The sequence below is a fragment of the Bos javanicus genome, chromosome 26 (assembly GCF_032452875.1).
Source record: "Bos javanicus breed banteng chromosome 26, ARS-OSU_banteng_1.0, whole genome shotgun sequence".
Lineage (NCBI taxonomy): Eukaryota > Metazoa > Chordata > Mammalia > Artiodactyla > Bovidae > Bos > Bos javanicus.
Genome location: NC_083893.1, coordinates 11,241,387 through 11,257,315, shown reverse-complemented (window position 1 = coordinate 11,257,315; position 15,929 = coordinate 11,241,387). Strand labels below are relative to the sequence as shown.

Genomic DNA, 15,929 nt, shown 5'->3' with positions numbered 1-15,929 from the left:
TTCGGTGGTAAAGAATCCATCTGCAATGCAAGAGACAATGTTCTGATACCTGGGTTGGGAAGATCCCTTGGAGGAGAAAATGGCAACCTACTCTAGTATTCTTGCCTGAAAAATTCCATGGACAGATGAGCCTGGCGGGCTACAGTCCATGGGGCCTCAAAGAGTAGGATATAACTGAGGCACATGTGGAGAAGGAAATGGCAGCCCACTCCAGTATTCTTGCCTAGAGAATCCTGTGGACAGAGGAGCCTAGTGGGCTGCTGTCCATAGCGTCGCACAGAGTCGGACACGACTGAAGCAACTTAGCAGCAGCAGCAGAGGCACATGAGCACATTTAATGTCAAGGGAAAATAATATAAAAAAAAAAAAAAGGTAGAAGCCAGTTATGTGAGAAACACATCATTTGATGGATTATCATTTAATAAGATTTGTTATAGGGAGCGCTGCGTTATCTTCCTTAATGCCTACTGTTTTGAATGACATGGGCTGCTTTGAGAATGTTCACCGGAGAGAAATAAATTAAGTATGTGTCTATTTGACAAGTTTCTTCTTACCAAATAGGAACTCCTTCCCTGACCTCAGCTTGTGGTTTTGATCTTGGTTAGAGCACATGTTTCCTACAAGCTTTGCTCCTCCATTGCTTCTCATCTTTTTAATCGTTGATGAAGAGATAAGAGAAAGCTGAGTGCCAACACTGTCCAGCTTCTTCGGACAGATGGAAGCCTAGTTGATACAAAGGTGGGGAATTCTTGGTCCTCTGCCAAATCAGTATTTATAAGCATTGTGTTGGCCTAGATCTGTAGCAGCCAACGTGATGTGGCAGCTGGAAACTTAAATACATGCTCCTTGAAGAAGTGGTATTAACTGTATCGAGGCTCGGCAGATGTACGGCCAAGATGATTGATGTTTCTTTGCTTCTGTTTTCCCAAGGGCTCCAGGCACTTGACACATGTTTGATAACCGTCCAGTGCACGGCTCTGAAATGCAAACTCCTGGGCAAGCAGCTGAATTCTGCTCGGGAGCGTTGCCCACCAGCTGGTGAATGCCGCGGTGGCCTTTTGTTTGCAGCTGGACCGGAATACTTTGGGGGGCACCAATCCTGCCTGAATTCCAGCATCAAATGGTGGTTGTGCAGGCCATATATTCCCTACACTGTCCTCACTGAAGCAATGCTTTCAAACAGTTAAGGATCTGGGCCGTGTGAATAGCCAGCCTAGATAACTGAAATGAGAAGCAGCACAGTAAGGATCACCTTGACTTCACTCATTTTTTAATCTCAATAAATATTTACTGGGGACCTGTTATATATTAGCATGTTCTAGGTGCTGGAAATCCAGCAGTGGATAAGATAGGCAAGATTTACCCCTGCTCATAGAGCTTATGGCTTTGTAGTGAAGACAAACAATAAAAAATTTAGTGAATGCAACAGCTTCTAAGAGTGATAAATGTGCTATGAAGAAGATGAAAGAGCCTGATTTAATAGAGTTACTAGAGGTGGGGGGACAAGGGAGGTCATGCATTGTTATGGTGGGGAAGGGCTCTCTTAGAAAGAGACATTTGACCTGAGATCTGAATGACAAGAAGAGACCACCTTTTAAAGACCATGGGGGTGGAAAGGGATTCCAGGCAAGAAAGAGCAGTTGCAAAGGCCCAGAGGCAAACATGAGTTTAGCATGTTCAGAGAAAGAAGACGTGGGAAGCTGCTTTAGCAAGACTGAGGGGAAGAGTGGCAAGAGGTGACAAGTGAAGCTTTAAAGGGGATCCTTCAAGGCCTTGTGTGTTGTAAGGAGGGTCGGTGGTATTCTCAGGCCAATGGAGAAAACCGCTGGAGAGTTTAAGAAGTGGCAGCGGGGGTGGGACGGGGGTTGGTCTGATAAAGGGTGCTGCCTTCCATTCAGTTATAGATGTATGCTGCTGCTACTGCTAAGTCTCTTCAGTCGTGTCCAACTCTGTGTGACCCCATAGTCAGCAGCCCACCAGGCTCCCCGTCCCTGGGATTCTCCAGGCAAGAACACTGGAGTGGGTTGCCATTTCCTTCTCCAATGCAGGAAAGTGAAAAGTGAAAGTGAAGTTGCTCAGTCCTGTCCAACCCTCAGCGACCCCATGGACTGCAGCCTTCTAGGCTCCTCCATCCATGGGATTTTCCAGGCAAGAGTACTGGAGTGGGGTGCCATTGCTATACAGGTACAGTCCCATCTAAAAAGCCCTCCAAGGGACTTGCCTGGCGGTCCAGGGAGTAGGACTCCGAACTTCCATTGTAGGGGACATGGGTTTGATCCCTGGTTGGGGAACTAAGATTTCTCACATGCTATGTAGCATGGCAAAATAATAATTAAATAAAAAATGAAAAGCCTTCCAAAATGTGTCATGGTGCCTCCTGTAAGACTGATCTTGAGAATGTTAGTCTTACAACATAGTTTTTCCTGTGAGGGATGGAAGAGATCCTGCAGTGGTTAAAAGTCACTCTGTCTGAATTTCAGCCTCAAATTGAAGTTGTGGAGACTCTGGAGCCTGCACTCCAGGCAGGATTTAAACACCTGTGTGACCTTTGGTAAGTCATGTATTAATTTCTGTGTGCCTCTGTTTCCCCATCTTTACAATGGGCTAGTAGTTTTTGCACTCCCTTTGGTCATCATAGAGAAGATTAAATGAATGACTCCCAGGCATGCAATAAACACTATGTAAGCGTCACTATTATTACTGTTAGGAAAACTTGTATGGCTTTAGTCTAGTTGGTTTATCATTACCTTGTGGACATTACAGATCACGTATCTGGCTATTGTTTAGTCGATTGGTTGCGTCCGACACTTTGTGACCCCATGGACTGCAGAATGCCAGGCTTCCTTGTCCTTCACCATCTCCTGGAGCTTGCTCAAACTCATGTCCATTGAGTTGGTGATGCCATCCGACCATCTCATCCTCTGTTGTCCCCTTCTCCTCCTGCCTTCAATCTTTCCCAGCGTCACGGTCTTTTCTAATGAGTCAGCTGTTTGCGTCAGGTAGCCTAAGTATTGGAGCTTCAGCTTCAGGCTAGTTTTCCTTTATTGTCTATGTCTAGAAATTTTAAGGCCAACTTTTGTGACCTCCCTATAGGAAGTGGATTGATTTTATCTGTGTTAATATTCTCCCTCATTTTATTTTGTACCTTTGTCTTAGTCTTTCCTTTTTATATCTTATCCTTTAAAAATAAAATGTTCAGATGTTTTATAGATATTTTACGTATTATATATTTGATAAAAACGTGGTAGATGGTACACAGTTTTGCAACTTAATTTGTTCACGTAACTATTATATCTGGAACAACTTCCCTTGTCAGTAATTATACTTCAGCCAATGGTATATAAATTAGAGATCATAGCTAATGTAATTAATCTCAGTCAGTCGAACTAGAAATGTTACTGTATTTTTATTGGGTATAACAGTAATACTTGTTTCCTGTTAAATTTTCAAATAGTACAGAAGTAGGTAAAATGAAAATTGTACTTTTAGTTTTATCTTACGTAGGCTGTGTGCCTTTATAAATTTAGGATTTTGGGGGAATAATTACATAGTTCACATACATACGTAAAATATAATTCTGACCTCCATAGGAAAAAGTTACTTTACATCTGATTAGAAAGTGTCTTCTTTCAGAGAAACATTCTCTTAATGAAATCATTTTTTTTTTAATCTCTTTCTGATGTTTATCCCGGTCTAATCCTTAAATCAGTAGCTGCACGCAGGATAGCAATAGCATATAATAGGATGTGTGCTAGATGAGGAGTCAGGAAATCCGGAGAAAATGTTTATCAACATGGCACATGGCCAAACAGGGCAATTCTGAACAGACACAGAGTGTGTACTTTAATTAAAGTGCAGACTGGAGGTAGAGGCGCACAGGCCTCCTCTCGCTCAGTTCCCCTCCCTCCCCAGCTCACAAAGTGTCAGAACCTCCTGGGGATTCGGTGCTCAGCCTCCCTGACATGCAGCTGCAACCATGAAAGGAGTTTACTTCCTGTCCAGCAAGTAGAAAGGTAAGCTTAGAACCATGCTTTTCTCAGCTTTCTGAATCCCTGAGCTCCTTGCAGGTGGACCAGGCTCCTCGTCAAGACATTGCTCTGTGGCTTACATGACTAGACAGGTCCGAGCGTTAGGGACGATGTGTTGGCAAGTTGGCTGACGTCTCCAGGGTTGTCTCCAGGGTTATGTAGTCAAGAGCCCGATAGCCTCTGTTCTCATCTCATTAATGGTTCTAACTTACTGTGTGATATCTATGAATTCCCTTTGTTGAGCATCAGCTTTTCCATTCTGAAAAATGAGGATCTTGAGCTACACCAGGGGCTGATCATGTCATGTCATAAGTTTTGGGACACAGAGTTGTTAGAATCTCCAGATTTTTAAAGCAAAGCAAGAAATCTGGATCGTTGTAGAATTGTCTGGTTCTTAAGTATTGGAAACTGGTTCTAATTTCTAAAAAATCAGCATGAGGGTCAAACAGGTCATATTGGGAGACTGTATGTGGCCCATGGATACCAGTTGATCATGCATGCCCGATCTAGTGACTCCTAGGGTCTCCTTAGAACTCTATTGATCTGTGGTTTTTGTCTTCTACATGTGTCTTGATTCAGTTTAACATTGATGAACTGGCTTCCCTTCCAGAATTCAAACTCCAGAGAAAGTGAATGAGGGGTGGGATCAGAGAGTGGGCCTATGTGGGATTTTCCTGTATCCAGTGGCATAAGAATGTGGATAAGTGGGGCAAGGAGGCATTATATGGTTTACTCTATGCAACTCTATGCTTCCTAGGTGGTGCTAGTGATAAAGAACCCACCTGCCAAGGCAGGAGACAGAAGAGATAAGAGTTCCATCCCTGGATCTGGAAGATCCCCTGAAGAGGGGCATAGCAACCCACTCCAGTATTCTTGCTTGGAGAATCCCATGGACAGGGGAGCCTGGTGGGCTATAATCCATGGGTCGCACAGAGTTGGACATGACTGAAGCAACTTAGCACTAAACTATGCCACTGTGAATGCAGCTTTCTTGAGAGAGTGACCCATTCTCATTGAGTGAGGAAGTAGGGAAGTAAAACACGGTCCTCTAAATTTTCTTAGTCCTGAGAGTTACCGTCATTACAGAGGTAAGAACCAATCAGAAACATTATTTAATGTTCTGGTAGTGGTGGTGAGAATAATTGTAATTTATACTTTTTTTTTTTGCTCCAGAACACTTTTTTCTTTATAATGGATTGATTATAACCCCTAGTTTCTGATACAGTATCAAAGTGGATTTATGCAGAGTGCATTTTCTCTTGTATTTTATGTTATTTATGTTACTTATTTATAATATTTTATTCCTTTTGCCTATTTATCCATCCTTAATCCAACTCTTTTTTTCCCCTCTCAATATCTTAATGCCACCAATCAGGTTAAAGATAGCTCTTAAATTTCTTGCCACTTGAATAATAAATACTTAAATCACTAAGAAAACTTTTGCTTAGAATTGATCATATCCTTTTGGAACTGAAAATGGAGTCCAACTGCTGCTCAAGAGCCAATAGAGAGGCCAGGTTGGTGGAAAGGAGAGTTTGCCATATTTTGGAATCCCGCAATCAGGGAGGAGGGCCGACTTCAGTCGAAAAGCCGATTCCCTCCACCCCACTGACAACCAGTGGGCAAAAGCCGTGAGAGCCACAGGGAGAGGGCTACATGCAGAAGCAGCACCGTTAGCTCTGACAGTCATTTTGAAATAGATCATCGGTGGTCTAATCCAGCGTCATTTTGATTGTTTTGGGTAAAGTTAGTCTTCAGTTCCAGGGTTGGTTTGTTTCCATTTTTTTGAGGCCAGTTCTCAGAACTGTAGCAGCTTATTTATGGCTGCAGTCTGGTCATCATGCAGTTAACTTCTTCCACATGGTGAGCATTGTAGTATCTACAGGGCAGCTCACAGGATATGGCTCAGAATATTATCTTTAGCCCTTGAGGAGAAACTAAAGGTCCTTGACTTTGCTTGATGACTGAACTATTATTTGGTCTCCTTTGATTGTTTTCTTTTGTTCTACATTTTCTCACTTTGATTAAACTTATTCTTTGGCATAAGTTTTTCCACAGACAAAAGGCAGATGGAGGACGTGGAGGGCAAAGACCATAGGGTCTTGCTTCATTTCATTTTTGCTTTTAACAAAAAGTTTAACAGTCAGTCTTATTGGTACCCCCCACATTGTTGCCAACTACCCTCACTTTACCATGCTGGTTCAACCAGAGAGCTCTCCTAAGAACCCTTTATGAAGGTAGAGAGTGGAACAGTTCACAGAGTTCTATGAAAGTTTGAGGGAGCTAGTCTCTTCTGGCCCTAGAACTTTGCTTCAGTTCAGTTCAGTTCAGTTCAGTCCAGTCGCTCAGTCGTGTCTGACTTTTTGTGACCCCATGAACCACAGCACGCCAGGCCTCCCTGTCCATCACCAACTCCCGGAGTTCACCCAAACTCATGTCCATTGAGTCGGTGATGCCATACAACCGTCTATCTCATCCTCTGTCATCCCCTTCTCCTCCTGCCCTCAGTCTTTCCCAGCATCAGGATCTTTTCAAATGAGTCAGCTCTTCGCATGAGGTGGCCGAAGTATTGGAGTTTCAGCTTCAACTTCAGTCCTTCCAATGAACACCCAGGACTGATCTCCTTTAAGATGGACTGGTTGGATCTCTTTGCAGTCCAAGGGACTCTCAAGAGTCTTCTGCAACACCACAGTTCAAAAGTGTCAATTCTTCGGCTCTCAGCTTTCTTTATAGTCCAACTCTCACATCCATACGTGACTGTTGGAAGAACCATAGCCTTGACTAGACGGACCTTTGTTGACAAAGTAATGTCTCTGCTTTTTAATATGCTGTCTAGGTTAGTCATAGCTTTGATTCCAAGGAGTAAGCATCTTTTAATTTCAAAACTGCTTATTGGTCTTCTAACGTGGCTGCGATGAGAATGACTGATCTGGAGAGTGCAAGCAACCACTAGTTACAAAACTAGAGGGACTAGTTATATTTTCCGTGTTTTGCTCTTTTTTATTTTTTCCTTTTCTAACTCCACGGAGATTAAGAAATAGAACTTTGCAAATATCTTAGAAGATACTCCCCCTTCAGCCCCACTTCTTGTGTGCTGAATCTCTTTGATCACATTTCCTTCCCCCAGCTAGGTAGCCACTGTCTTATGTTTTGTGGAATTCACTTCCTTGTTTTTCTTTATACGTTTATCATTTTTGTGTACATCTCTAAATAATACAATTTAGTTTTAATTTTGTGAAATTCATGAGGATGAAATACCACTGTGCATAGTATTTGGGGACTTGTTTCTTTCACTTATTATTAAGTTTCTGAGATTCATCCGTATGGGTGCATGTTTCATTGCAACTTGGTTTTCCTTTGTTCCAGTTACTGATATTAATAGACATTTGGACTTTTCCAGTTTGGGGTTTTCACAAAAGATGGCTGCATAAACACTCTCATACACATGCTCTCATACATTTGTATATGCATTTCTATTGATACACACTTAGGAGAGGTCATGTGGAAATCCTGTCTTTAACTTTATTAGATAGTGCCAAGTGGTTTTCCAAAATATTTGTATCCATTTACACTTCCACCAATAGTAAGTGAGAGTTCTCATTGCTCTACATCCTTGCCAACACTTGAGATCACCAGCCTTTTAAAATTTTTTGTCAGTGTGGTGCATGTATGTTGGTATCTCATTGTGTGTGTGTGTTTGTGTTTAATTAATAGACTTTCTTAGAGCAGTTTTAGGTTTATAAAAAATTGAAGAGAAAATACAGAGTTTCCATATACTCTTTCTCTGGCCCCACATGTTTTCCCCTTTTATTAACATCTTGCATTGATGTGGTATATTCAATACAGTTGATGAACCAGTATTGATATGTTATTATTATGATTATGATTACTGGGTCAGGAAGATCCCCTGGAGAAAGAAACGGCAATCCAGTCCAGTATTCATGCCTGGAGAATCCTAAGGACAGGGGAGCCTGGCAGGTTATAGTCCAAAGCATTGCAAAGAGTTGAACACGACTGAAGCAATTTACCAAAGTTCATAGCTTACATTAGGGCTCACATTTATCTCGTGTTTTAATTTGTATGTTTCACTGCAGATAATGTTGAGCATCTTTTCATATATTCACTGGCCATTGGATTTCTATTTGTGTGGATTGTCTGTGCAAGTCCATTTTCTATTGTATTGTCCTTTTAATCATATTGATTAATAGGAATTTCTTTTATATTCTTGATATAAACCCTTTGTGGGTTATATCTGTTGCAGATATATTCTGTTTTTTGTTTTGTCTTTTAACTCTTTAATCATATCTTCTGATTTATAAATTTTAATGCAGTTAAATGAATCAATGTCTTCCCTTCGTGCTTAAGGCTCTTTGAGCTCTGTTCTAGCATTCTGTCCTTACCTCCAACTCATGAAGGTATTATATTCTTAAAGCTTAATCATTTTGCCTTTCATATGTTGTTGAATTGACTTTTGTAAATGGTGTGAGATTGGGAGCTGTGAGGATTTTCATTAACTTTGTTGGATACTCAAATGTGGGACATGTTTTTATAGTGTTTTTCATCACGTATTTCCTCCTGTTTCCTCTGTTACGGGGACACCTATTATTTGACTATTTAATTTTCTGGACCAATGTAATTTTCTTATTCTTTCTCTCTAGTATTCTCTATCTTTGTGTTTTTGTCTACTTTCTGGGGTATTTCTGCAACTTTATCTTCCAGTCCTCCCATAAACTTTTTAATTCCAAGAGTCATATTTTAATTCCAAGAGTTCTTTTTTGGTTCTTTTCATAGCCTACCATTTCATGCTTCATTTTTACACTGTTTTCTTTAACTTTTTGAAGATACTAACAAAAGTTGTGTGTTTTCTTTTTAATTCTTTCCTGACCTTTCCTTTTCTTTCATGCCCTCAACTGTCATGATCCTTGTTTCCTCTGAGTTGACTTTTCCATCCCCCTCCTGATTTCCCTCTATCCTAGCTTATACTAGAGGCTTTCATTATCTGTGATCTGTGGTTGTCTATTCATTCAAGAATGAGGTGCTAGAAAGCTGATTGGGTGGAAGAATTGGTGAACTGGCAAGCCGCATTGTGAAGAGGGGCTCTGGATCCAGCAGTATGGTAGAATGTAGTTCCTGCATCTCCCAAATTCGTACCTTTGCTCTCAGTGTGGTCAGTTTCTCCAAAGATATATCTCAGTCTTTTGCCCCGATATTAGAAGTTTGGCTGGTGGTGTTCTGGGAGTTAAATGAAGCACAGGTTTTGGGACAGAGTGTTTCACCTTTCAGTATGGTTTTCATTTAACCTGTGTGTTGTCATATTGGGCTTCACCTTCCCGCTTCACCCCCAACTGTATCTGCAGTTTCCAATATCATAGTGTGCAGTGTTTCCAGAGTAAACACCATTTTTTTCTCCAGAGAAGGGGAGACCAATTTTCTCATGGTGTGAGGGGGAGAACTTTTAAAGAAAGTTTTATTGAAGTATCAGTGTGCATGCTCAGTTGTGTCTGACTCTTTCTGCCCCATGGACTATAGCCCATCAGGCTCCTCTGTCCATGGGATTTCCTAGGCAGAATGCTGGAGTGGATTGCCATTTCCTACTCCAGAGATTGAAGTATATAGTTGATTTACAATGTTATATTAAAATTTCTGCTGTATTGCAAAGTGATTCGGTTATATATATATAAAATATACACATATATGTATTCTTTTTCATATTATTTTCCACTAAGATGTGTCACAGGATACTGAGTATAGTGCCCTGTGCTGTACAATAGAATCTTGTTGCTTATCTATCCTATTTATAAAATAGTTTGCATTTGCTAATCTCAAACTCCCAATCTATCCCTGTCGTAACCCTCTCCACCTTGACAGCCCGTGAATCTGTTTCTCTTCTGTAGACAGCTTTATTTCTGTATTTCAGATTCCACATATATGTGATATCTTATGGTTATTTGTCTTTGTCTGACTTATAGCACCCTACTCCAGTACTCTTGCCTGGAAAATCCCATGGACGGAGGAGCCTGGTGGGCTGCAGTCCATGGGGTCGCTAAGAGTTGGACACGACTGAGCGACTTCACTTTCACTTTTCACTTTCATGCATTGGAAAAGGAAATAGCAGCCCACTCCAGTGTTCTTGCCTGGAGAATCCCAGGGACGGGGGAGCCTGGTGGGCTGGCGCACAGAGTCGGACACGACTGACGTGACTTAGCAGCAGCAGCAGACTTGCTTCGGTTGTAATAGTCTCTAGGTCCGTCCGTGTTGTTGCAAATGACATTGATTCTGGGGTGGGTGGGGAGGAGGAGAACTTTTAAAGACTTGCTGTCTATCCTGTTTTTAACCACATTTGCTGCCTCTAAGAAATCCTCTGTTCCTCCATTTCTGACTCTTCCTGTGATTCTGCAATTGGCTGACTCCTTATTGTATTCCTTCCCTGCTGGCTTAGGTTTCAGCGTTCTCTGGCTAAGTCCTATACCATCTGTTCATTTATTTCCCAGCTTCCAGTGTTTGGTTCACATTTCTTATCTGCTGTCATCATCTCTCCTGTTCACTTTATCTTTGTGACTTGTTTCTGTTTTTTATCCCTTTACCATCAGTGGCATTTTAGGAGAGAGCAAAGATAAACATTTATGTTCAATCTGTAGTAAATTGGAGTCTGAATGTACCACAATTCATCCAGCTGATTCCCTGCAAATAGAAACTACTTCCAGTGTGTTTGTAGTTACAAGTTATGCTAATGCACCTTTATCCAAATATACTAGAGCATTTAGCGGAGTGTTACTATATGACAGATTCCTAAATAAATGTAGAAGTACTGGGTCAGAATTTAAGTTCATTTAAACTTTTGCTAGATGCTGCAAAATATCACTCCAAAAAAATCGAACCAACTAATATCCTATCAACAGTGTGAGATAGAACATATGTTTTTGTTAATGAACTAGCTATATATGTCCTCTTTGATCCTTGACTGATTGGTTTCATTGTCAGATTTAAAATATTTGCTTTATGTAATAATTCTGGCAGACTTTCATATTATATAATTGAAAAACCTGATCCCAAACATTGCTGTTAACAGTTCTTTAAGAAAAGAAAAAATAGTGTGTGGGTGATTGAATTTGTTTGCTAATAGGAATGGAGCCAATATAGTTACTTGGATTTTTTTATTTCTACTGTATTTCTGTAGCTCTCAATGCTTCAATTTCCCAGGCATCCAAAACTTTTAGCATTAGGGGAAATGGATTGATTGGTACTAGTCTGTTTTGACAAAATTACTTTAGTGAGAACCCTGCATTTAAAATATCTGCTGTATGTTACAGACTCATTCTTCTGAACCTCCTGGTTCTGATGATTGCTGGCTTATCTGATTATTTGAGTGTTTAAGCCTATAAAACATTGGTGGTGCTTCCCTGGTGGCTCAGACAGTAAAGAATCTGCCTGCAACACGGAAGACCTGGGGTCAATCCCTGGATTGGGAAGATCCCCTGGAGGAGGGCATGGCAACCTACTCTAGTATTCTTGCCTGGAGAATTCCACGTACAATGGAGCCTGGTGGGCTACAGTCCATGGGGTCGCAAAGAGTTGGACAGGGCTGAGAGACTAAGCACAGCACAGCTACACATTACAGTACAACTATATGGGATGGGGAGCCAAGCTGAGGAATTGAAAAGATGAATTTGACATCAAAAAACTAATCAGGAGCTTGGGTGCAAATAATAGAAATAAAAGTCAATGTGACTATAAGCAAAAACTAATTCATTTATTCACTGAACAGAGAGCTCCAAGGGTGGGATTTAGTTAGGGCTGATTCAAATGTTTACACAGTTTCAGAAATATGTATTTATCTCACTCCTTCTCTTTCCTGGGTTGACTTCATTTTAGGTGGGGTGTCTCCCAGTGGAGACAAAAATGGCCACCAGCAGCTCACTGTATCCATTCTATGACTTGGAATCCCATGCAATGAAGGCACTTCTTCCCAATTGTTCCAGCAAATGCTGCAAGGCTGACTCTTACTGGTCTAGTTTGGTTCATAAGTCTCTGAATGAATCATTGTGCCTCTAACCAGCCATGCCTCTCCAGGAACATGTAGGCTCCCAAAGCACACTATCTGAGAATGGGTAAGATTCCTGATGGAAAAATGAGATGCTGTGGTCTAAGTGATTTGGCCTGGATGCTGGGCAGAAAAATAAGAAAAAACAAGATATGACCATTATGTCCTCTGTTTTCCTCACTAGATCTCTGAGACTTAAATACAGTAATAGTTATGGATAGAAAGTCCATTGCACTGTACAACAAATGTAAGTTATTCTTTTATTTTATGGATGTGCAACCATGACAAAGTAGTACAGACTTACTAAAATAAATTATTTATAGACAATTTTTGCTAATTCATTTAGGCATGGCTGGGTTGTTCCCACTTTTGTGCCTAAACTGCTCTTCTCTCTCAGGCCACATAAGATAAAGGATGACTTCAAGAGAAAATCAATAATAACCTTTAGTGGATAATCTATATACATTTATCATCATCTTTATAGAGTCTTATTTAAAGTGCCTTGGTCAATGAAGTACTGATCATGATGGATTGCTCTATTTTGCTATATTATGGTTATGGTCAATTAAGATATGTGCAGCTTTAAAACATTAAAATTGCCCTTTGGTTCTTTTGTAAGTGTGACACCACAAACAGATGGAGCCAGTGGGAGGACATGGATATCATGTTAGCATCAAAGTGTGACAGCAGCTTCCAAATATCTTCCCTCTTGGTCTGGGAAACCTATTTTGATACAATAAGTCCCCACATACACATGTTCCGAGAGCTCGTTCATAAGTCCAGTTTGTAAGTCCAACAGAGTTAGCCTAGGTACCCTGTTAACACAATCGGCTCTATGTGCTGTGTTTATAATACTTCTCATACAATAATACCGAAAAAGCAGAAAAAATAGACATTTTTAATCTTACAGTACATAACCTTGAAATGTACAGTGGTGCAGTAGGACAGCTGGCACACAGGGTGGCATCGAGTGAACAGGCAAGAAGAGCTGCGGACTGGGGGAGGGAGAGGAGGTGGGAGCTGGTAGAGCCGAAGGACTGTCAGCAATAGGAGACGGAGGTTGAGCTGCAGTTCACTCACGCCTAATGTTGAGGGAATGCACGCTTACAACTTTGAAAGCTGGAAACTTGAACGATCATAGGTAGGGGACTTACTATATTATCTATGAATTGGTCTAAACTTTTCCTGACTATTTCTACTTCAATTGGTTTTGCCTCCGGAGATATTTTGTAAAATTTTTATGGGTCACAGTGATACTCTTATTGATGTTGAACAGCCCTCCTTGTGGGTTGTATTGAAACTGCAACTCTTTTTTTTTTTTTCCCCATTTCCCATTTTCTCTTTAAAACTTGTTCAGTAGAGAATAGCCCACCACTATCTCTGGATGAAAACGTGAACAGTTTCTGTAACTTTCTGTTCATTCTTGGTCACTTCAAGTCACACCATCTCAATTCGTACGTCAAGGCTGCATATTGTCACTCTGCTTATTTAACTTATATGCAGAGTACATCATGAGAAACGCTGGGCTGGAAGAAGCACAAGCTGGAATCAAGATTGCTGGGAGAAATATCAATAACCTCAGATATGCAAATGACACCACCCTTATGGCAGAAAGTGAAGAGGAACTCAAAAGCCTCTTGATGAAAGTGAAAGAGGAGAGTGAAAAAGTTGGCTTAAAGCTCAACATTCAGAAAACGAAGATCATGGCATCTGGTCCCATCACTTCATGGCAAATAGATGTGGAAACAGTGACAGACTTTATTTTGGGGGGCTCCAAAATCACTGCAGATGGTGATTGCAGCCATGAAATTAAAAGACGCTTGCTCCTTGGAAGGAAAGTTATGACCAACCTAGATAGCATATTAAAAAGCAGAGACATTACTTTGCCAACAAAGGTCCGTCTAGTCAAGGCTATAGTTTTTCCAGTGGTCATGTATGGATGTGAGAGTTGGACTGTGAAGAAAGCTGAGAGCCGAAGAATTGATGCTTTTGAACTGTGGTGTTGGAGAAGACTCTTGAGAGTCCCTTGGACTGCAAAGAGATCCAACCAGTCCATCCTAAAGGAGATCAGTCCTGGGCGTTCACTGGAGGGACTGATGTTGAAGCTGAAACTCCAGTACTTTGGCCACATGATGCAGAGAGCTGACTCATTAGAAAAGACCCTGATGCTGGGAAAGATTGATGGCAGGAGGAGAAGGGGACGACAGAGGATGAGATGGCTGGATGGCATCACCAACACAATGGACATGAGTTTGGGTGGACTCCAGGAGTTGGTGATGGACAGGGAGGCCTGGCGTGCTGCGGTTCATGGGGTTGCAAAGAGTCGGACACGACTGAACTGACCTGAACTGAACTGAACCCACGCAAATTATAAAAATGTAAAATTTAACTTAATGCTGTCTTACCTTCTCCCCAGGCAGCACTGCTATGAAGTTGGCTGTTTGGAGAGGGAGAGGGAGGCATCATCCTTCCTTCTTTTTTGGACTAGTGTTTCTTTTCTCCCAGCTTGTTGTAAAACAAAAAAAAAAATTGAGCTCCACTAGGGCTTAGTTCAGTCGTTGAGGAGATTAGGAGATGAGGGCACAATCTTACTTGGTATGTACGCTCTTTATCCAGGGGCTGGTTTCATTTTAATTTAATTTAATTTTTGCTTGTCCCTCTAGGCACAAGCACGAGGCATGAGGTGCTTCCCTGGCTGCTTGTAACCCCCTCAGTTCTTGGCCCTCTGATAGTTATGGACCCTTGCCGTGCATGAGAGAACCACTTCCCCTTCCTAGAGACCCTCTTGGGTGGGACTGTGAGGGCTTCCCAGGTGGTCCTAGTGATAAAGAACCTACCTGCCAATGCAGGAGATGAAAAGGATGCTAGTTCAATCCCTGAGTCGGGAAGACCCCCTAGAGGAGGGCATGGCTATCCATTCCAGGATTTTTGCCGGGAGAATCTCATGGACAGAGGAACCTGGAGGGCTTGCAAAGAGTCAGATAAGGCTAAGTGACTCAGCTAGCATAGATAATGGCTCCAGGCAGCTTTTTCCACAGCAAAGTCTGTCATGACCTGTGGGAAACTTTCCTGGATCCCTGGAGTCCTCCTGAAGAAGGGAACATGCAGTTACTATTGCCAGAAGGGGGCAACTCTCCTCTGTGCCAGGGTCAGAGTCATTTTCCAGCTTCTCTTCTGGTCCCCTGGGCCTGGAATCTAATCCCCCTCCACTGTGCTTTCAAACGCAGAGTCCCAACTAGGCCCTGGATTCCTTGACACCCTCGTTTTTCTAAGCATGAGATAGGGGTCGAGCCATCCTCCATAAAGAAATTGTCTCTTAAAAAAAAAAAAAAATCTTCTTTATTTTCTGAAGCTGCAACATGGCTTGCGGGATCTTAGTTCCCCAACCAGGCATTGAAGTGGGGCCACAGCAGTGAAAGCTCTGAGTCCTAACCACTGTACCATCAGGGAATTCCCCCAAAGCCTCTTTTTTAATCTTCACTCTCCCAGCCTTTTTGTATTTTCAAAGCTGAGTGAGGAACCCAAGAGATGTGAAATGAGGTTTTTTGGTGTAAATTCTGAAGATGGTCATCTGGCTCATCACAATATAATTTCACATTAATTTTATATCATTACCTCAATTGAAACTTTGAGGTATAGTAAAAATAAAATTTTATAGTAAATAAAAAAACATAGTTATTGTCTCTAGCTACTGGTAAGGCATCCTGAAAACCTTTGGGATTTTCTGAGCGATTGGAGTGTACTTTGTTATACTTAGTTGTCTTGTTTAGTTGCTAAATTGCGTCTGACTCTTTGGGACCCCATGGATTGTAGTCCAAGGCTCCTCTGTCCTTTGGATTTCCCAGGCAAGAATACTGGAG

At 41.5% G+C, this 15,929-nt stretch overlaps 1 protein-coding gene across 2 annotated transcripts in view; it reads left to right on the top strand.

Annotated features, from left to right (window-relative positions):
* The window catches only part of SLC16A12 (solute carrier family 16 member 12), a 99,721-nt gene that overhangs the window by 26,831 nt on the left and 56,961 nt on the right, over positions 1–15,929 (top strand). The window contains exon 2 of one of the 2 annotated variants that reach the window (XM_061402758.1): positions 2,481–2,551. The exons of the other annotated variant lie outside the window; for it this stretch is intronic. The gene's annotated coding sequence lies outside the window, so the exon portion shown is untranslated. The remainder of the gene's footprint in view (positions 1–2,480; positions 2,552–15,929) is intronic. 2 annotated transcript variants of the gene reach the window in all.